Source organism: Lemur catta, chromosome 5 (assembly GCF_020740605.2).
Source record: "Lemur catta isolate mLemCat1 chromosome 5, mLemCat1.pri, whole genome shotgun sequence".
NCBI lineage: Eukaryota > Metazoa > Chordata > Mammalia > Primates > Lemuridae > Lemur > Lemur catta.
The window spans coordinates 81717623-81741527 of NC_059132.1; positions in this window are offsets into that span (position 1 = coordinate 81717623).

The following is a 23905-nucleotide window of genomic DNA, read 5'->3' on the forward strand; positions in this document are numbered from 1 at the left end:
ATTTCAAAGTGTCAGGATGAAATCTGAAGCACGATCCACACTTTTCCCATCTCACGCAAATATGCACTTTCCAACTCTGGGGGTAAACAAATCAAAGGCAGGGCTGACAGAAGCCCCTCACTTACACCCCACCATGAAATCTCAACTACCAGGCAGGATTGTTATGCTAATGCGAGAACCCTGCTCGGGTTCTGAAAATAATGCTGAAACCACAGCAGAATAATACTTAAAAGAACATTTTCTTGGTAGTCTCTAGGACCAACTATTGGAAATGCCAAGATTACTGGTCCTCAGCCTGTTTCGTCTGTGAAAACTCTGGTATGCTTAAGGATGCAGAGACCAACCTTAGGGCAATTACGGTGAAAAGTGCTTCGGAAAAATATCAAATAGTTTTCCACTTAGCGGTTCTTTCAAAAGTTGGGCCACTCACCTCTTGGAAAGATCGAGTTACTTTGGCCTAGTCTTCGATTGGTCTGGAGAAGCAATCGCCATTCCTAGCTGATGAATCAAATGATTCTGAAAGGAACGGTGAAAAGTGCGGATCCTGTTTCAGTCTTTAGACTGAAACAGGATCCGCACTATTCACCTGTCCCACAAAGGCGCACTTCTCATGTCTGGCGCTAGTCCAACAAACCCAGGACTGACAGAGGCCCTGCACTTGCCACCCCAGAAAAATATCTCATCTCCAAAGATGGATTCTTTCGCTAACGGTTGAAAAGGGCTCCCGTCCTTGAAACAGTGGGGAAAAAATGGTGAAATAATACTGAAAACAATCCTATCTTCCAAGGCTCCTGTGCCAGCTATGGGAAATAGCAAGTTACCTGGGCCTCAGCAGAGGTTTCTCTGCAAAAAGCATCATAGGCTTCAGGATGCAGAGACCGACCTCATGACTATTACGGGGCCAAACGCCATGGAAATGGCAAATAATTACCAACACACTGGTCATTTCAAACTGTCTGGATGAAATCTGAAGCCTGATCCACACTTTTCCCATCTCACGCAAATATGCACTTTCCAACTCTGGAGGTAAACAAATCAAAGGCAGGGCTGACAGAAGCCCCGCACTTACACCCCACCATGAAATCTCAACTACCAGGCAGGATTCTTATGCTAATGCGAGAACCCTGCTCGGGTTCTGAAAATAATGCTGAAACCACAACGGAATAATACTTAAAAGAACACTTTCTTGGTAGTCTCTAGGACCAACTATTGGAAATGCCAAGATTACTGGTCCTCAGCCTGTTTCGTCTGTGAAAACTCTGGTATGCTTAAGGATGCAGAGACCAACCTTAGGACAATTACGGTGAAAAGTGCTTCGGAAAAATAACAAATAGTTCTCCATTTAGCGGTTCTTTCAAAAGTTGGGCCACACACCTTTTGGAAAGTTCGAGTTACTTTGGCCTAGCCTTCGATTGGTCTGGAGAAGCAATCGACATTCCTAGCTGATGAATCAAATGATTCTGAAAGAACGGTGAAAAGTGCGGATCCTGTTTGAGTCTTTAGACTGAAACAGGATCCGCACTATTCACCTGTCCCACAAAGGCGCACTTCTCATGTCTGGCGCTAGTCCAACAAACCCAGGACTGACAGAGGCCCTGCACTTGCCACCCCAGAAAAATATCTCATCTCCAAAGAAGGATTCTTCCGCTAACGGTTGAAAAGGGCTCCCGTTCTTGAAACAGTGGTGAAAAAATGGTGAAATAATACTGAAAACAATCCTATCTTCCAAGGCTCCTGTGCCAGCTATGGGAAATAGCAAGTTACCTGGGCCTCAGCAGAGGTTTCTCTGCAAAAAGCATCATAGGCTTCAGGATGCAGAGACCGACCTCATGACTATTACGGGGCCAAACGCCATGGAAATGGCAAATAATTACCAACACACTGGTCATTTCAAAGTGTCAGGATGAAATCTGAAGCACGATCCACACTTTTCCCATCTCACGCAAATATGCACTTTCCAACTCTGGAGGTAAACAAATCAAAGGCAGGGCTGACAGAAGCCCCGCACTTACACCCCACCATGAAATCTCAACTACCAGGCAGGATTCTTATGCTAATGCAAGAACCCTGCTCGGGTTCTGAAAATAATGCTGAAACCACAATTGAATAATACTTAAAAGAACACTTTCTTGGTAGTCTCTAAGACCAAATATTGGAAATGCCAAGATTACTGGGCCTCAGCCTGTTTCGTCTGTGAAAACTCTCGTATGCTTAAGGATGCAGAGACCAACCTTAGGACAATTACGGTGAAAAGTGCTTCGGAAAAATAACAAATAGTTCTCCATTTAGCGGTTCTTTCAAAAGTTGGGCCACACACCTCTTGGAAAGTTCGAGTTACTTTGGCCTAGCCTTCGATTGGTCTGGAGAAGCAATCGACATTCCTAGCTGATGAATCAAATGATTCTGAAAGAACGGTGAAAAGTGCGGATCCTGTTTCAGTCTTTAGACTGAAACAGGATCCGCACTATTCACCTGTCCCACAAAGGCGCACTTCTCATGTCTGGCGCTAGTCCAACAAACCCAGGACTGACAGAGGCCCTGCACTTGCCACCCCAGAAAAATATCTCATCTCCAAAGAAGGATTCTTCCGGTAACGGTTGAAAAGGGCTCCCGTCCTTGAAACAGTGGTGAAAAAATGGTGAAATAGTACTGAAAACAATCCTATCTTCCAAGGTTCCTGTGCCAGCTATGGGAAATAGCAAGTTACCTGGGCCTCAGCAGAGGTTTCTCTGCAAAAAGCATCATAGGCTTCAGGATGCAGAGACCGACCTCATGACTATTACGGGGCCAAACGCCATGGAAATGGCAAATAATTACCAACACACTGGTCATTTCAAAGTGTCAGGATGAAATCTGAAGCACGATCCACACTTTTCCCATCTCACGCAACTATGCACTTTCCAACTCTGGAGGTAAACAAATCAAAGGCAGGGCTGACAGAAGCCCCGCACTTACACCCCACCATGAAATCTCAACTACCAGGCAGGATTCTTATGCTAATGCGAGAACCCTGCTTGGGTTCTGAAAATAATGCTGAAACCACAACAGAATAATACTTAAAAGAACACTTTCTTGGTAGTCTCTAGGACCAACTATTGGAAATGCCAAGATTAATGGGCCTCAGCCTGTTTCGTCTGTGAAAATTCTGGTATGCTTAAGGATGCAGAGACCAAACTTAGGACAATTACGGTGAAAAGTGCTTAGGAAAAATACCAAATAGTTCTCCACTTAGCGGTTCTTTCAAAAGTTGGGCCACACACCTCTTGGAAAGATCGAGTTACTTTGGCCTAGCCTTCGATTGGTCTGGAGAAGCATTCGCCATTCCTAGCTGATGAATCAAATGATTCTGAAAGGAACGGTGAAAAGTGCGGATCCTGTTTCAGTCTTTAGACTGAAACAGGATCCGCACTATTCACCTGTCCCACAAAGTCGCACTTCTCATGTCTGGTGCTAGTCCAACAAACCCAGGACTGACAGAGGCCCTGCACTTGCCACCCCAGAAAAATATCTCATCTCCAAAGAAGGATTCCTCCGCTAACAGTTGAAAAGGGCTCCCGTTCTTGAAACAGTGGTGAAAAAATGGTGAAATAATACTGAAAACATTCCTATCTTCCAAGGCTCCTGTGCCAGCTATGGGAAATAGCAAGTTACCTGGGCCTCAGCAGAGGTTTCTCTGCAAAAAGCATCATAGGCTTCAGGATGCAGAGACCGACCTCATGACTATTACGGTGCCAAACGCCATGGAAATGGCAAATAATTACCAACACACTGGTCATTTCAAAGTGTCAGGATGAAATCTGAAGCACGATCCACACTTTTCCCATCTCACGCAAGTATGCACTTTCCAACTCTGGAGGTAAACAAATCAAAGGCAGGGCTGACAGCAGCCCCGCACTTACACCCCACCATGAAATCTCAACTACCAGGCAGGATTCTTATGCTAATGCGAGAACCCTGCTCGGGTACTGAAAATAATGCTGAAACCACAATTGAATAATACTTAAAAGAACACTTTCTTGGTAGTCTCTAAGACCAACTATTGGAAATGCCAAGATTACTGGGCCTCAGCCTGTTTCATCTGTGAAAACTCTGGTATGCTTAAGGATGCAGAGACCAACCTTATGACAATTACGTTGAAAAGCGCTTCGGAAAAATAACAAAAAGTGCTCCACTTAGCGGTTCTTTCAAATGTTGGGCCACACACCTCTTGGAAAGATCGAGTTACTTTGGCCTAGCCTTCGATGGGTCTGGTGAAGCAATCGCCATTCCTAGCTCATGAATCAAATGATTCTGAAAGGAACGGGGAAAAGTGCGAATCCTGTTTCAGTCTTTAGACTGAAACAGGATCCGCACTATTCACCTGTCCCACAAAGGCGCACTTCTCATGTCTGCCGCTAGTCCAACAAACCCAGGACTGACAGAGGCACTGCCCTTGCCACCCCAGAAAAATATCTCATCTCCAAAGAAGGATTCTTCCGCTAACGGTTGAAAAGGGCTCCCGTTCTTGAAACAGTGGTGAAAAAATGGTGAAATAATACTGAAAACAATCCTATCTTCCAAGGCTCCTGTGCCAGCTATGGGAAATAGCAGGTTACCTGGGCCTCAGCAGAGGTTTCTCTGCAAAAAGCATCATAGGCTTCAGGATGCAGAGACCGACCTCATGACTATTACGGTGCCAAACACCATGGAAATGGCAAATAATTACCAACACACTGGTCATTTCAAAGTGTCAGGATGAAATCTGAAGCACGATCTACACTTTTCCCATCTCACGCAATTATGCACTTTCCAACTCTGGAGGAAAACAAATCAAAGGCAGGGCTGACAGAAGCCCCACACTTACACCCCACCCAGAACTCTCAACTACCAGGCAGGATTCTTATGCTAATGCGAGAACCCTGCTCGGGTTCTGAAAATAATGCTAAAACCGCAATGGAATAATACTTAAAAAAACACTTTCTTGGTAGTCTCTAGGACCAACTTTTGGAAATGCCAAGATTACTGGGCCTCAGCCTGTTTCGTCTGTGAAAACTCTGGTATGCATAAGGATGCAGAGACCAACCTTAGGACAATTACGGTGAAAAGTGCTTAGGAAAAATACCAAATAGTTCTCCACTTAGCGGTTCTTTCAAAAGTTGGGCCACACACCTCTTGGAAAGATCGAGTTACTTTGGCCTAGCCTTCGATTGGTCTGGAGAAGCAATCGCCATTCCTAGCTGATGAATCAAATGATTCTGAAAGGAACGGTGAAAAGTGCGGATCCTGTTTCAGTCTTTAGACTGAAACAGGATCCGCACTATTCACCTGTCCCACAAAGGCGCACTTCTCATGTCTGGCGCTAGTCCAACAAACCCAGGACTGACAGAGGCCCTGCACTTGCCACCCCAGAAAAATATCTCATCTCCAAAGAATGATTCTTCCGCTAACGGTTGAAAAGTGCTCCCGTTCTTGACACAGTGGTGAAAGGATGGTGAAATAATACTGAAAACAATCCTATATTCCAAGGCTCCTGTGCCAGCTATGGGAAATAGCAAGTTACCTGGGCCTCAGCAGAGGTTTCTCTGCAAAAAGCATCATAGGCTTCAAGATGCAGAGACCGACCTCATGACTACTACGGTGCCAAACGCCATGGAAATGGCAAATAACTACCAACACACTGGTCATTTCAAAGTGTCTGGATGAAATCTGAAGCACGATCCACACTTTTCCCATCTCACGCAAATATGCACTTTCCAACTCTGGAGGTAAACAAATCAAAGGCAGGGCTGACAGAAGCCCCGCACCTACACCCAACCCAGATATCTCAACTACCAGGCAGGATTCTTATGCTAATGCGAGAACCCTGCTCGGGTTCTGAAAATAATGCTGAAACCACAACGGAATAATACTTAAAAGAACACTTTCTTGCTAGTCTCTAGGACCAACTATTGGAAATGCCAAGATTAATGGGCCTCAGCCTGTTTCGTCTGTGAAAACTCTGGTATGCTTAAGGATGCAGAGACCAACTTTATGACAACTACGGTGAAAAGTGCTTAGGAAAAATACCAAATAGTTTTCCACTTAGCGGTTCTTTCAAATGTTGGGCCACACACCTCTTGGAAAGATCGAGTTACTTTGGCCTAGCTATCGATTGGTCTGGAAAAGCAATCGCCATTCCTAGCTGATGAATCAAATGATTCTGAAAGGAACGGTGAAAAGTGCGGATCCTGTTTCAGTCTTTAGACTGAAACAGGATCCGCACTATTCACCTGTCCCTCAAAGGCGCACTTCTCATGTCTGGCGCTAGTCCAACAAACCCAGGACTGACAGAGGCCCTGCACTTGCCACTCCAGAAAAATACCTCATCTCCAAAGAAGGATTCTTCCGCTAACGGTTGAAAAGGGCTCCCGTTCTTGAAACAGTGGTGAAAAAATGGTGAAATAATACTGAAAACAATCCTATCTTCCAAGGCTCCTGTGCCAGCTATGGGAAATAGCAAGTTACCTGGGCCTCAGCACAGGTTTCTCTGCAAAAAGCATCATAGGCTTCAGGATGCAGAGATCGACCTCATGACTATTACGGTGCCAAACGCCATGGAAATGGCATATAATTACCAACACACTGGTCATTTCAAAGTGTCAGGATGAAATCTGAAGCACGATCCACACTTTTCCCATCTCACGCAACTATGCACTTTCCAACTCTGGAGGTAAACAAATCAAAGGCAGGGCTGACAGAAGCCCCGCACTTACACCCCACCATGAAATCTCAACTACCAGGCAGGATTCTTATGCTAATGCGAGAACCCTGCTCGGGTTCTGAAAATAATGCTGAAACCACAAAGGAATAATACTTAAAAGAACACTTTCTTGCTAGTCTCTAGGACCAACTATTGGAAATGCCAAGATTAATGGGCCTCAGCCTGTTTCGTCTGTGAAAACTCTGGTATGCTTAAGGATGCAGAGAGGAACCTTATGACAATTACGGTGAAAAGTGCTTCGGAAAAATACCAAATAGTTATCCACTTAGCAGTTGTTTCAAAAGTTGGGCCACACACCTCTTGGAAAGATCGAGTTACTTTGGCCTAGCCTTCGATTGGTCTGGTGAAGCAATCGCCATTCCTAGCTGACGAATCAAATGATTCTGAAAGGAACGGTGAAAAGTGCGGATCCTGTTTCAGTCTTTAGACAGAAACAGGATCCGCAATATTCACCTGTCCCACAAAGGCGCACTTCTCATGTCTGGCGCTAGTCCAACAAACCCAGGACTGACAGATGCCCTGCACTTGGCAACCCAGAAAAATATCTCATCTCCAAAGAAGGATTCTTCCGCTACCAGTTGAAAAGGGCTCCCGTTCTTGAAACAGTGGTGAGAAAATGGTGAAATAATACTGAAAACAATCCTATCTTCCAAGGCTCCTGTGCCAGCTATGGGAAATAGCAAGTTACCTGGGCCTCAGCAGAGGTTTCTCTGCAAAAAGCATCATAGGCTTCAGGAGGCAGAGACCGACCTCATGACTATTACGGGGCCAAACGCCATGGAAATGGCAAATAATTACCAACACACTGCTTATTTCAAAGTGTCAGGATGAAATCTGAAGCACGATCCACACTTTTCCCATCTCACGCAACTATGCACTTTCCAACTCTGGAGGTAAACAAATCAAAGGCAGGGCTGACAGAAGCCCCGCACTTACACCCCACCCAGAAATCTCAACTACCAGGCAGGATTCTTATGCTAATGCGAGAACCCTGCTCGGGTTCTGAAAATAATGCTGAAACCACAACGGAATAATACTTAAAAGAACACTTTCTTGGTAGTCTCTAGGACCAACTATTGGAAATGCCAAGATTAATGGGCCTCAGCCAGTTTCGTCTGTGAAAACTCTGGTATGCTTAAGGATGCAGAGACCAACCTTATGACAATTACGGTGAAAAGTGCTTCGGAAAAATACCAAATAGTTCTCCACTTAGCGGTTCTTTCAAAAGTTGGGCCACACATCTCTTGGAAAGATCGAGTTACTTTGGCCTAGCCTTCGATTGGTCTGGAGAAGCAATCGCCATTCCTAGCTGATGAATCAAATGATTCTGAAAGGAACGGTGAAAAGTGCGGATCCTGTTTCAGTCTTTAGACAGAAACAGGATCCGCACCATTCACCTGTCCCACAAAGGCGCACTTCTCATGTCTGGCGCTAGTCCAACAAACCCAGGACTGACAGAGGCCCTGCACTTGCCATCCCAGAAAAATATCTCATCTCCAAAGGATTCTTCCGATAACGGTTGAAAAGGGCTCCGATTCTTGAAACAGTGGTGAAAATATGGTGAAATAATACTGAAAACAATCCTATCTTCCAAGGCTCCTGTGCCAGCTATGGGAAATAGCAAGTTACCTGGGCCTCAGCAGAGGTTTCTCTGCAAAAAGCATCATAGGCTTCAAGATGCAGAGACCGACCTCATGACTACTACGGTGCCAAACGCCATGGAAATGGCAAATAACTACCAACACACTGGTCATTTCAAAGTGTCTGGATGAAATCTGAAGCACGATCCACACTTTTCCCATCTCACGCAAATATGCACTTTCCAACTCTGGAGGTAAACAAATCAAAGGCAGGGCTGACAGAAGCCCCGCACTTACACCCCACCATGAAATCTCAACTACCAGGCAGGATTCTTATGCTAATGCGAGAACCCTGCTTGGGTTCTGAAAATAATGCTGAAACCACAAAGGAATAATACTTAAAAGAACACTTTCTTGTAGTCTCTAAGACCAACTATTGAAAATGCCAAGATTACTGGGCCTCAGCCTGTTTCGTCTGTGAAGACATTGGTATGCGTAAGGATGCAGAGACCAACCTTATGACAATTACGGTGAAAAGTGCTTCGGAAAAATACCAAATAGTTCTCCACTTAGCGGTTCTTTCAAAAGTTGGGCCACACACCTCTTGGAAAGATCGAGTTACTTTGGTCTAGCCTTCGATTGGTCTGCAGAAGCAATCGCCATTCCTAGCTGATGAATCAAATGATTCTGAAAGGAACGGTGAAAAGTGCGGATCCTGTTTCAGTCTTTAGACTGAAACAGGATCCGCACTATTCACCTGTCCCACAAAGGCGCACTTCTCATGTCTGGCGCTAGTCCAACAAACCCAGGACTGACAGAGGCCCTGCACTTGCCACCCCAGAAAAATATCTCATCTCCAAAGAAGGATTCTTCCGCTAACGGTTGAAAAGGGCTCCCGTTCTTGAAACACTGATGAAAAAATGGTGAAATAATACTGAAAACAATCCTATCTTCCAAAGGCTCCTGTGCCAGCTATGGGAAATAGCAAGTTACCTGGGCCTCAGCAGAGGTTTCTCTGCAAAAAGCATCATAGGCTTCAAGATGCAGAGACCGACCTCATGACTATTACGGTGCCAAACGCCATGGAAAGGGCAAATAACTACCAACACACTGGTCATTTCAAAGTGTCAGGATGAAATCGGAAGCACGATCCACACTTTACCCATCTCACGCAACTATGCACTTTCCAACTCTGGAGATAAACAAATCAAAGGCAGGGCTGACAGAAGCCCCGCACTTTCACCCCACGATGAAATCTCAACTACCAGGCAGGATTCTTATGCTTATGAGAGAACCCTGCTCGGGTTTTGAAAATAATGCTGAAACCACAACAGAATAATACTTAAAAGAACACTTTCTTGGTAGTCTCTAGGACCAACTTTTGGAAATGCCAAGATTAACGGGCCTCAGCCTGTTTCGTCTGTGAAAACTCTGGTATGCTTAAGGATGCAGAGACCAACCTTAGAACAATTACGGTGAAAAGTGCTTAGGAAAAATACCAAATAGTTCTCCACTTAGCGGTTCTTTCAAAAGTTGGGCCACACACCTCTTGGAAAGGTCGAGTTACTTTGGCCTAGCCTTCGATTGGTCTGGAGAAGCAATCGCCATTCCTAGCTGATGAATCAAATGATTCTGAAAGGAACGGTGAAAAGTGCGGATCCTGTTTCAGTCTTTAGACAGAAACAGGATCCGCACTATTCACCTGTCCCACAAAGGCGCACTTCTCATGTCTGGCGCTAGTCCAATAAACCCAGGACTGACAGAGGCCCTGCACTTGCCACCCCAGAAAAATATCTCATCTCCAAAGGATTCTTCCGATAACGGTTGAAAAGGGCTCCGATTCTTGAAACAGTGGTGAAAATATGGTGAAATAATACTGAAAACAATCCTATCTTCCAAGGCTCCTGTGCCAGCTATGGGAAATAGCAAGTTACCTGGGCCTCAGCAGAGGTTTCTCTGCAAAAAGCATCATAGGCTTCAAGATGCAGAGACCGACCTCATGACTACTACGGTGCCAAACACCATGGAAATGGCAAATAACTACCAACACACTGGTCATTTCAAAGTGTCTGGATGAAATCTGAAGCACGATCCACACTTTTCCCATCTCACGCAAATATGCACTTTCCAACTCTGGAGGTAAACAAATCAAAGGCAGGGCTGACAGAAGCCCCGCACTTACACCCCACCATGAAATCTCAACTACCAGGCAGGATTCTTATGCTAATGCGAGAACCCTGCTTGGGTTCTGAAAATAATGCTGAAACCACAAAGGAATAATACTTAAAAGAACACTTTCTTGTAGTCTCTAAGACCAACTATTGAAAATGCCAAGATTACTGGGCCTCAGCCTGTTTCGTCTGTGAAGACATTGGTATGCGTAAGGATGCAGAGACCAACCTTAGGACAATTACGGTGAAAAGTGCTTCGGAAAAATACCAAATAGTTCTCCACTTAGCGGTTCTTTCAAAAGTTGGGCCACACACCTCTTGGAAAGACCGAGTTACTTTGGTCTAGCCTTCGATTGGTCTGCAGAAGCAATCGCCATTCCTAGCTGATGAATCAAATGATTCTGAAAGGAACGGTGAAAAGTGCGGATCCTGTTTCAGTCTTTAGACTGAAACAGGATCCGCACTATTCACCTGTCCCACAAAGGCGCACTTCTCATGTCTGGCGCTAGTCCAACAAACCCAGGACTGACAGAGGCCCTGCACTTGCCACCCCAGAAAAATATCTCATCTCCAAAGGATTCTTCCGATAACGGTTTGAAAAGGGCTCCGATTCTTGAAACAGTGGTGAAAATATGGTGAAATAATACTGAAAACAATCCTATCTTCCAAGGCTCCTGTGCCATCTATGGGAAATAGCAAGTTACCTGGGCCTCAGCAGAGGTTTGTCTGCAAAAAGCATCATAGGCTTCAAGATGCAGAGACCGACCTCATGACTACTACGGTGCCAAACGCCATGGAAATGGCAAATAACTACCAACACACTGGTCATTTCAAAGTGTCAGGATGAAATCGGAAGCACGATCCACACTTTTCCCATCTCACGCAAATATGCACTTTCCAACTCTGGAGGTAAACAAATCAAAGGCAGGGCTGACAGAAGCCCCGCACTTACACCCCACCATGAAATCTCAACTACCAGGCAGGATTCTTATGCTAATGCGAGAACCCTGCTTGGGTTCTGAAAATAATGCTGAAACCACAAAGGAATAATACTTAAAAGAACACTTTCTTGTAGTCTCTAAGACCAACTATTGAAAATGCCAAGATTACTGGGCCTCAGCCTGTTTCGTCTGTGAAGACATTGGTATGCGTAAGGATGCAGAGACCAACCTTATGACAATTACGGTGAAAAGTGCTTCGGAAATATACCAAATAGTTCTCCACTTAGCGGTTCTTTCAAAAGTTGGGCCACACACCTCTTGGAAAGATCGAGTTACTTTGGTCTAGCCTTCGATTGGTCTGCAGAAGCAATCGCCATTCCTAGCTGATGAATCAAATGATTCTGAAAGGAACGGTGAAAAGTGCGGATCCTGTTTCAGTCTTTAGACTGAAACAGGATCCGCACTATTCACCTGTCCCACAAAGGCGCACTTCTCATGTCTGGCGCTAGTCCAACAAACCCAGGACTGACAGAGGCCCTGCACTTGCCACCCCAGAAAAATATCTCATCTCCAAAGAAGGATTCTTCCGCTAACGGTTGAAAAGGGCTCCCGTTCTTGAAACAGTGGTGAAAAAATGGTGAAATAATACTGAAAACAATCCTATCTTCCAAAGGCTCCTGTGCCAGCTATGGGAAATAGCAAGTTACCTGGGCCTCAGCAGAGGTTTCTCTGCAAAAAGCATCATAGGCTTCAAGATGCAGAGACCGACCTCATGACTATTACGGTGCCAAACGCCATGGAAAGGGCAAATAACTACCAACACACTGGTCATTTCAAAGTGTCAGGATGAAATCGGAAGCACGATCCACACTTTACCCATCTCACGCAACTATGCACTTTCCAACTCTGGAGATAAACAAATCAAAGGCAGGGCTGACAGAAGCCCCGCACTTTCACCCCACGATGAAATCTCAACTACCAGGCAGGATTCTTATGCTAATGAGAGAACCCTGCTCGGGTTTTGAAAATAATGCTGAAACCACAACAGAATAATACTTAAAAGAACACTTTCTTGGTAGTCTCTAGGACCAACTTTTGGAAATGCCAAGATTAATGGGCCTCAGCCTGTTTCGTCTGTGAAAACTCTGGTATGCTTAAGGATGCAGAGACCAACCTTAGAACAATTACGGTGAAAAGTGCTTAGGAAAAATACCAAATAGTTCTCCACTTAGCGGTTCTTTCAAAAGTTGGGCCACACACCTCTTGGAAAGGTCGAGTTACTTTGGCCTAGCCTTCGATTGGTCTGGAGAAGCAATCGCCATTCCTAGCTGATGAATCAAATGATTCTGAAAGGAACGGTGAAAAGTGCGGATCCTGTTTCAGTCTTTAGACAGAAACAGGATCCGCACTATTCACCTGTCCCACAAAGGCGCACTTCTCATGTCTGGCGCTAGTCCAACAAACCCAGGACTGACAGAGGCCCTGCACTTGCCACCCCAGAAAAATATCTCATCTCCAAAGAAGGATTCTTCCGCTAACGGTTGAAAAGGGCTCCCGTTCTTGAAACAGTGGTGAAAAAATGGTGAAATAATACTGAAAACAATCCTATCTTCCAAGGCTCCTGTGCCAGCTATGGGAAATAGCAAGTTACCTGGGCCTCAGCAGAGGTTTCTCTGCAAAAAGCATCATAGGCTTCAAGATGCAGAGACCGACCTCATGACTACTACGGTGCCAAAGGCCATGGAAATGGCAAATAACTACCAACACACTGGTCATTTCAAAGTGTCTGGATGAAATCTGAAGCACGATCCACAGTTTTCCCATCTCACGGAAATATGCACTTTCCAACTCTGGAGGTAAACAAATCAAAGGCAGGGCTGACAGAAGCCCCGCACTTACACCCCACCATGAAATCTCAACTACCAGGCAGGATTCTTATGCTAATGCGAGAACCCTGCTTGGGTTCTGAAAATAATGCTGAAACCACAAAGGAATAATACTTAAAAGAACACTTTCTTGTAGTCTCTAAGACCAACTATTGAAAATGCCAAGATTACTGGGCCTCAGCCTGTTTCGTCTGTGAAGACATTGGTATGCGTAAGGATGCAGAGACCAACCTTATGACAATTACGGTGAAAAGTGCTTCGGAAAAATACCAAATAGTTCTCCACTTAGCGGTTCTTTCAAAAGTTGGGCCACACACCTCTTGGAAAGACCGAGTTACTTTGGTCTAGCCTTTGATTGGTCTGCAGAAGCAATCGCCATTCCTAGCTGATGAATCAAATGATTCTGAAAGGAACGGTGAAAAGTGCGGATCCTGTTTCAGTCTTTAGACTGAAACAGGATCCGCACTATTCACCTGTCCCACAAAGGCGCACTTCTCATGTCTGGCGCTAGTCCAACAAACCCAGGACTGACAGAGGCCCTGCACTTGCCACCCCAGAAAAATATCTCATCTCCAAAGGATTCTTCCGATAACGGTTTGAAAAGGGCTCCGATTCTTGAAACAGTGGTGAAAATATGGTGAAATAATACTGAAAACAATCCTATCTTCCAAGGCTCCTGTGCCATCTATGGGAAATAGCAAGTTACCTGGGCCTCAGCAGAGGTTTGTCTGCAAAAAGCATCATAGGCTTCAAGATGCAGAGACCGACCTCATGACTACTACGGTGCCAAACGCCATGGAAATGGCAAATAACTACCAACACACTGGTCATTTCAAAGTGTCAGGATGAAATCGGAAGCACGATCCACACTTTTCCCATCTCACGCAAATATGCACTTTCCAACTCTGGAGGTAAACAAATCAAAGGCAGGGCTGACAGAAGCCCCGCACTTACACCCCACCATGAAATCTCAACTACCAGGCAGGATTCTTATGCTAATGCGAGAACCCTGCTTGGGTTCTGAAAATAATGCTGAAACCACAAAGGAATAATACTTAAAAGAACACTTTCTTGTAGTCTCTAAGACCAACTATTGAAAATGCCAAGATTACTGGGCCTCAGCCTGTTTCGTCTGTGAAGACATTGGTATGCGTAAGGATGCAGAGACCAACCTTATGACAATTACGGTGAAAAGTGCTTCGGAAAAATACCAAATAGTTCTCCACTTAGCGGTTCTTTCAAAAGTTGGGCCACACACCTCTTGGAAAGATCGAGTTACTTTGGTCTAGCCTTCGATTGGTCTGCAGAAGCAATCGCCATTCCTAGCTGATGAATCAAATGATTCTGAAAGGAACGGTGAAAAGTGCGGATCCTGTTTCAGTCTTTAGACTGAAACAGGATCCGCACTATTCACCTGTCCCACAAAGGCGCACTTCTCATGTCTGGCGCTAGTCCAACAAACCCAGGACTGACAGAGGCCCTGCACTTGCCACCCCAGAAAAATATCTCATCTCCAAAGAAGGATTCTTCCGCTAACGGTTGAAAAGGGCTCCCGTTCTTGAAACAGTGGTGAAAAAATGGTGAAATAATACTGAAAACAATCCTATCTTCCAAAGGCTCCTGTGCCAGCTATGGGAAATAGCAAGTTACCTGGGCCTCAGCAGAGGTTTCTCTGCAAAAAGCATCATAGGCTTCAAGATGCAGAGACCGACCTCATGACTATTACGGTGCCAAACGCCATGGAAAGGGCAAATAACTACCAACACACTGGTCATTTCAAAGTGTCAGGATGAAATCGGAAGCACGATCCACACTTTACCCATCTCACGCAACTATGCACTTTCCAACTCTGGAGATAAACAAATCAAAGGCAGGGCTGACAGAAGCCCCGCACTTTCACCCCAGGATGAAATCTCAACTACCAGGCAGGATTCTTATGCTAATGAGAGAACCCTGCTCGGGTTTTGAAAATAATGCTGAAACCACAACAGAATAATACTTAAAAGAACACTTTCTTGGTAGTCTCTAGGACCAACTTTTGGAAATGCCAAGATTAATGGGCCTCAGCCTGTTTCGTCTGTGAAAACTCTGGTATGCTTAAGGATGCAGAGACCAACCTTAGAACAATTACGGTGAAAAGTGCTTAGGAAAAATACCAAATAGTTCTCCACTTAGCGGTTCTTTCAAAAGTTGGGCCACACACATCTTGGAAAGGTCGAGTTACTTTGGCCTAGCCTTCGATTGGTCTGGAGAAGCAATCGCCATTCCTGGCTGATGAATCAAATGATTCTGAAAGGAACGGTAAAAAGTGCGGATCCTGTTTCAGTCTTTAGACAGAAACAGGATCCGCACTATTCACCTGTCCCACAAAGGCGCACTTCTCATGTCTGGCGCTAGTCCAACAAACCCAGGACTGACAGAGGCCCTGCACTTGCCACCCCAGAAAAATATCTCATCTCCAAAGAAGGAATCTTCCGCTAACGGTTGAAAAGGGCTACGTTCTTGAAACAGTGGTGAAAAAATGGTGAAATAATACTGAAAACAATCCTATCTTCCAAGGCTCCTGTGCCAGCTATGGGAAATAGCAAGTTACCTGGGCCTCAGCAGAGGTTTCTCTGCAAAAAGCATCATAGGCTTCAAGATGCAGAGACCGACCTCATGACTACTACGGTGCCAAAGGCCATGGAAATGGCAAATAACTACCAACACACTGGTCATTTCAAAGTGTCTGGATGAAATCTGAAGCACGATCCACAGTTTTCCCATCTCACGGAAATATGCACTTTCCAACTCTGGAGGTAAACAAATCAAAGGCAGGGCTGACAGAAGCCCCGCACTTACACCCCACCATGAAATCTCAACTACCAGGCAGGATTCTTATGCTAATGCGAGAACCCTGCTTGGGTTCTGAAAATAATGCTGAAACCACAAAGGAATAATACTTAAAAGAACACTTTCTTGTAGTCTCTAAGACCAACTATTGAAAATGCCAAGATTACTGGGCCTCAGCCTGTTTCGTCTGTGAAGACATTGGTATGCGTAAGGATGCAGAGACCAACCTTATGACAATTACGGTGAAAAGTGCTTCGGAAAAATACCAAATAGTTCTCCACTTAGCGGTTCTTTCAAAAGTTGGGCCACACACCTCTTGGAAAGACCGAGTTACTTTGGTGTAGCCTTCGATTGGTCTGCAGAAGCAATCGCCATTCCTAGCTGATGAATCAAATGATTCTGAAAGGAACGGTGAAAAGTGCGGATCCTGTTTCAGTCTTTAGACTGAAACAGGATCCGCACTATTCACCTGTCCCACAAAGGCGCACTTCTCATGTCTGGCGCTAGTCCAACAAACCCAGGACTGACAGAGGCCCTGCACTTGCCACCCCAGAAAAATACCTCATCTCCAAAGGATTCTTCCGATAACGGTTTGAAAAGGGCTCCGATTCTTGAAACAGTGGTGAAAATATGGTGAAATAATACTGAAAACAATCCTATCTTCCAAGGCTCCTGTGCCAGCTATGGGAAATAGCAAGTTACCTGGGCCTCAGCAGAGGTTTCTCTGCAAAAAGCATCATAGGCTTCAGGATACAGAGACCGACCTCATGACTACTACGGTGCCAAACGCCATGGAAATGGCAAATAACTACCAACACACTGGTCATTTCAAAGTGTCTGGATGAAATCTGAAGCACGATCCACACCTTTCCCATCTCACGCAAATATGCACTTTCCAACTCTGGAGGTAAACAAATCAAAGGCAGGGCTGACAGAAGCCCCGCACCTACACCCAACCCAGATATCTCAACTACCAGGCAGGATTCTTATGCTAATGCGAGAACCCTGCTCGGGTTCTGAAAATAATGCTGAAACCACAACGGAATAATACTTAAAAGAACACTTTCTTGCCAGTCTCTAGGACCAACTATTGGAAATGCCAAGATTACTGGGCCTCAGCCTGTTTCGTCTGTGAAAACTCTGGTATGCTTAAGGATGCAGAGACCAACCTTATGACAACTACGGTGAAAAGTGCTTAGGAAAAATACCAAATAGTTTTCCACTTAGCGGTTCTTTCAAATGTTGGGCCACAAACCTCTTGGAAAGATCGAGTTACTTTGGCCTATCCATCGATTGGTCTGGAAAAGCAATCGCCATTCCTAGCTGATGAATCAAATGATTCTGAAAGGAACGGTGAAAAGTGCGGATCCTGTTTCAGTCTTTAGACTGTAACAGGATCCGCACTATTCACCTGTCCCACAAAGGCGCACTTCTCATGTCTGGCGCTAGTCCAACAAACCCAGGACTGACAGAGGCCCTGCACTTGCCACCCCAGAAAAATACCACATCTCCAAAGAAGGATTCTTCCGCTAACTGTTGAAAAGGGCTCCCGTTCTTGAAACAGTGGTGAAAAAATGGTGAAATAATACTGAAAACAATCCTATCTTCCAAGGCTGCTGTGCCAGCTATGGGAAATAGCAAGTTACCTGGGCCTCAGCAGAGGTTTCTCTGCAAAAAGCATCATAGGCTTCAGGATGCAGAGATCGACGTCATGACTATTACGGTGCCAAACAACATGGAAATGGCATATAATTACCAACACACTGGTCATTTCAAAGTGTCAGGATGAAATCTGAAGCACGATCCACACTTTTCCCATCTCACGCAACTATGCACTTTCCAACTCTGGAGGTAAACAAATCAAAGGCAGGGCTGACAGAAGCCCCGCACTTACACCCCACCCAGAAATCTCAACTACCAGGCAGGATTCTTATGCTAATGCGAGAAGCCTGCTCGGGTTCTGAAAATAATGCTGAAACCACAACAGAATAATACTTAAAAGAACACTTTCTTGGTAGTCTCTAGGAACAACTATTGGAAATGCCAAGATTAATGGGCCTCAGCCTGTTTCGTCTGTGAAAACTCTGGTATGCTTAAGGATGCAGAGACGAACCTTATGACAATTACGGTGAAAAGTGCTTCGGAAAAATATCAAATAGTTATCCACTTAGCAGTTCTTTCAAAAGTTGGGCCACACACCTCTTGGAAAGATCGAGTTACTTTGGCCTAGCCTTCGATTGGTCTGGTGAAGCATACGCCATTCCTAGCTGACGAATCAAATGATTCTGAAAGGAACGGTGAAATGTGCGGATCCTGTTTCAGTCTTTAGACAGAAACAGGATCCGCAATATTCACCTGTCCCACAAAGGCGCACTTCTCATGTCTGGCGCTAGTCCAACAAACCCAGGACTGACAGATGCCCTGCACTTGGCAACCCAGAAAAATATCTCATCTCCAAAGAAGGATTCTTCCGCTACCAGTTGAAAACGGCTCCCGTTCTTGAAACAGTGGTGAGAAAATGGTGAAATAATACTGAAAACAATCCTATCTTCCAAGGCTCCTGTGCCAGCTATGGGAAATAGCAAGTTACCTGGGCCTCAGCAGAGGTTTCTCTGCAAAAAGCATCATAGGCTTCAGGAGGCAGAGACCGACCTCATGATTATTACGGGGCCAAACGCCATGGAAATGGCAAATAATTACCAACACACTGCTTATTTCAAAGTGTCAGGATGAAATCTGAAGCACGATCCACACTTTTCCCATCTCACGCAACTATGCACTTTCCAACTCTGGAGGTAAACAAATCAAAGGCAGGGCTGACAGAAGCCCCGCACTTACACCCCACCATGAAATCTCAACTACCAGGCAGGATTCTTATGCTAATGCGAGAACCCTGCTCGGGTTCTGAAAATAATGCTGAAACCACAACGGAATAATACTTAAAAGAACACTTTCTTGGTAGTCTCTAGGACCAACTATTGGAAATGCCAAGATTAATGGGCCTCAGCCAGTTTCGTCTGTGAAAACTCTGGTATGCTTAAGGATGCAGAGACCAACCTTATGACAATTACGGTGAAAAGTGCTTCGGAAAAATACCAAATAGTTCTCCACTTAGCGGTTCTTTCAAAAGTTGGGCCACACACCTCTTGGAAAGATCGAGTTACTTTGGCCTAGCCTTCGATTGGTCTGGAGAAGCAATCGCCATTCCTAGCTGATGAATCAAATGATTCTGAAAGGAACGGTGAAAAGTGCGGATCCTGTTTCAGTCTTTAGACAGAAACAGGATCCGCACCATTCACCTGTCCCACAAAGGCGCACTTCTCATGTCTGGCGCTAGTCCAACAAACCCAGGACTGACAGAGGCCCTGCACTTGCCACCCCAGAAAAATATCTCATCTCCAAAGGATTCTTCCGATAACGGTTGAAAAGGGCTCCGATTCTTGAAACAGTGGTGAAAATATGGTGAAATAATACTGAAAACAATCCTATCTTCCAAGGCTCCTGTGCCATCTATGGGAAATAGCAAGTTACCTGGGCCTCAGCAGAGGTTTCTCTGCAAAAAGCATCATAGGCTTCAAGATGCAGAGACCGACCTCATGACTACTACGGTGCCAAACGCCATGGAAATGGCAAATAACTACCAACACACTGGTCATTTCAAAGTGTCTGGATGAAATCTGAAGCACGATCCACACTTTTCCCATCTCACGCAAATATGCACTTTCCAACTCTGGAGGTAAACAAATCAAAGGCAGGGCTGACAGAAGCCCCGCACTTACACCCCACCATGAAATCTCAACTACCAGGCAGGATTCTTATGCTAATGCGAGAACCCTGCTTGGGTTCTGAAAATAATGCTGAAACCACAAAGGAATAATACTTAAAAGAACACTTTCTTGTAGTCTCTAAGACCAACTATTGAAAATGCCAAGATTACTGGGCCTCAGCCTGTTTCGTCTGTGAAGACATTGGTATGCGTAAGGATGCAGAGACCAACCTTATGACAATTACGGTGAAAAGTGCTTCGGAAAAATACCAAATAGTTCTCCACTTAGCGGTTCTTTCAAAAGTTGGGCCACACACCTCTTGGAAAGATCGAGTTACTTTGGTCTAGCCTTCGATTGGTCTGCAGAAGCAATCGCCATTCCTAGCTGATGAATCAAATGATTCTGAAAGGAACGGTGAAAAGTGCGGATCCTGTTTCAGTCTTTAGACTGAAACAGGATCCGCACTATTCACCTGTCCCACAAAGGCGCACTTCTCATGTCTGGCGCTAGTCCAACAAACCCAGGACTGACAGAGGCCCTGCACTTGCCACCCCAGAAAAATATCTCATCTCCAAAGAAGGATTCTTCCGATAACGGTTGAAAAGGGCTCCCGTTCTTGAAACAGTGGTGAAAAAATGGTGAAATAATACTGAAAACAATCCTATCTTCCAAAGGCTCCTGTGCCAGCTATGGGAAATAGCAAGTTACCTGGGCCTCAGCAGAGGTTTCTCTGAAAAAGCATCATAGGCTTCAAGATGCAGAGACCGACCTCATGACTATTACGGTGCCAAACGCCATGGAAAGGGCAAATAACTACCAACACACTGGTCATTTCAAAGTGTCAGGATGAAATCGGAAGCACGATCCACACTTTACCCATCTCACGCAACTATGCACTTTCCAACTCTGGAGATAAACAAATCAAAGGCAGGGCTGACAGAAGCCCCGCACTTTCACCCCACGATGAAATCTCAACTACCAGGCAGGATTCTTATGCTAATGAGAGAACCCTGCTCGGGTTTTGAAAATAATGCTGAAACCACAACAGAATAATACTTAAAAGAACACTTTCTTGGTAGTCTCTAGGACCAACTTTTGGAAATGCCAAGATTAATGGGCCTCAGCCTGTTTCGTCTGTGAAAACTCTGGTATGCTTAAGGATGCAGAGACCAACCTTAGAACAATTACGGTGAAAAGTGCTTAGGAAAAATACCAAATAGTTCTCCACTTAGCGGTTCTTTCAAAAGTTGGGCCACACACGTCTTGGAAAGATCGAGGTACTTTGGCCTAGCCTTCGATTGGTCTGGAGAAGCAATCGCCATTCCTAGCTGATGAATCAAATGATTCTGAAAGGAACGGTGAAAAGTGCGGATCCTGTTTCAGTCTTTAGACTGAAACAGGATCCGCACTATTCTCCTGTCCCACAAAGGCGCACTTCTCATGTCTGGCGCTAGTCCAACAAACCCAGGACTGACAGAGGCCCTGCACTTGTCACCCCAGAAAAATATCTCATCTCCAAAGAAGGATTCTTCCGCTAAAGGTTGAAAAGGGCTCCCGTTCTTGAAACAGTGGTGAAAAAATGGTGAAATAATACTGAAAACAATCCTATCTTCCAAGGCTCCTGTGCCAGCTATGGGAAATAGCAAGTTACCTGGGCCTCAGCAGAGGTTTCTCTGCAAAAAGCATCATAGGCTTCAGGATGCAGAGACCGACCTCATGACTATTACGGTGCCAAACGCCATGGAAATGGCAAATAATTACCAACACACTGGTCGTTTCAAAGTGTCAGGATGAAATCTGAAGCACGATCCACACTTTTCCCATCTCACGCAAATATGCACTTTCCAACTCTGGAGGTAAACAAATCAAAGGCAGGGCTGACAGAAGCCCCGCACTTACACCCCACCATGAAATCTCAACTACCAGGCAGGATTCTTATGCTAATGCGAGAACCCTGCTCGGGTTCTGAAAATAATGCTGAAACCACAATGGAATAATACTTAAAAGAACACTTTCTTGGTAGTCTCTAGGACCAACTATTGGAAATGCCAAGATTAATGGGCCTCAGCCTGTTTCGTCTGTGAAAACTCTGGTATGCTTAAGGATGCAGAGACCAACCTTATGACAACTACGGTGAAAAGTGCTTCAGAAAAATACCAAATAGTTCTCCACTTAGCGGTTCTTTCAAAGGTTGGGCCACACACCTCTTGGAAAGATCGAGGTACTTCGGCCTAGCCTTCGATTGGTCTGGAGAAGCAATCGCCATTCCTAGCTGATGAATCAAATGATTCTGAAAGGAACGGTGAAAAGTGCGGATCCTGTTTCAGTCTTTAGACTGAAACAGGATCCGCATTATTCACCTGTCCCACAAAGGCGCACTTCTCATTTCTGGCGCTAGTGCAACAAACCCAGGACTGACAGAGGCCCTGCATTTGCCACCCCAGAAAAATATCTCATTTCCAAAGAAGGATTCTTCCGATAACGGTTGAAAAGGGCTCCCGTTCTTGAAATAGTGGTGAAGAAATGGTGAAATAATACTGAAAACAATCCTATCTTCCAAGGCTCCTGTGCCAGCTATGGGAAATAGCAAGTTACCTGGGCCTCAGCAGAGGTTTCTCTGCAAAAAGCATCATAGGCTTCAGGATGCAGAGACCGACCTCATGACTATTACGGGGCCAAACGCCATGGAAATGGCAAATAATTACCAACACACTGGTCATTTCAAAGTGTCAGGATGAAATCTGAAGCACGATCCACACTTTTCTCATCTCACCCAACTATGCACTTTCCAACTCTGGAGGTAAACAAATCAAAGGCAGGGCTGACAGAAGCCCCCCACTTACACCCCACCATGAAATCTCAACTACCAGGCAGGATTCTTATGCTAATGCGAGAACCCTGCTCCGGTACTGAAAATAATGCTGAAACCACAAAGGAATAATACTTAAAGGAACACTTTCTTGGTAGTCTCTAAGACCAACTATTGGAAATGCCAAGATTACTGGGCCTCGGCCTGTTTCGTCTGTGAAGACACTGGTATGCTTAAGGATGCAGAGACCAACCTTATGACAATTACGGTGAAAAGTGCTTCGGAAAAATAACAAATAGTTCTCCACTTAGCGGTTCTTTCAAAAGTTGGGCCACACACCTCTTGGAAAGATCGAGTTACTTTGGCCTAGCCTTCGATTGGTCTGGAGAAGCAATCGCCATTCCTAGCTGATGAATCAAATGATTCTGAAAGGAACGGTGAAAAGTGCGGGTCCTGTTTCAGTCTTTAGACTGAAACAGGATCCGCACTATTCACCTGTCCCACAAAGGCGCACTTCTCATGTCTGGCGCTAGTCCAACGAACCCAGGACTGACAGAGGCCCTGCACTTGCCACCCCAGAAAAATATCTCATCTCCAAAGAAGGATCCTTCCGCTAACGGTTGAAAAGGGCTCCCGTTCTTGAAACAGTGGTGAAAAAATGATGAAATAATACTGAAAACAATCCTATCTTCCAAGGCTCCTGTGCCAGCTATGGGAAATAGCAAGTTACCTGGGCCTCAGCAGAGGTTTCTCTGCAAAAAGCATCATAGGCTTCAGGATGCAGAGACCGACCTCATGACTATTACGGGGCCAAACGCCATGGAAATGGCAAATAATTACCAACACACTGGTCATTTCAAAGAGTCAGGATGAAATCTGAAGCACGATCCACACTTTTCCCATCTCACGCAACTATGCACTTTCCAACTCTGGAGGTAAACAAATCAAAGGCAGGGGTGACAGAAGCCCCCCACTTACACCCCACCATGAAATCTCAACTACCAGGCAGGATTCTTATGCTAATGCGAGAAACCTGCTCGGGTTCTGAAATTAATGCAGAAACCACAACAGAATAATACTTAAAAGAACAGTTTCTTGGTAGTCTCTAGGACCAACTATTGGAAATGCCAAGATTAATGGGCCTCAGCCTGGTTCGTCTGTGAAATCTCTGGTATGCTTA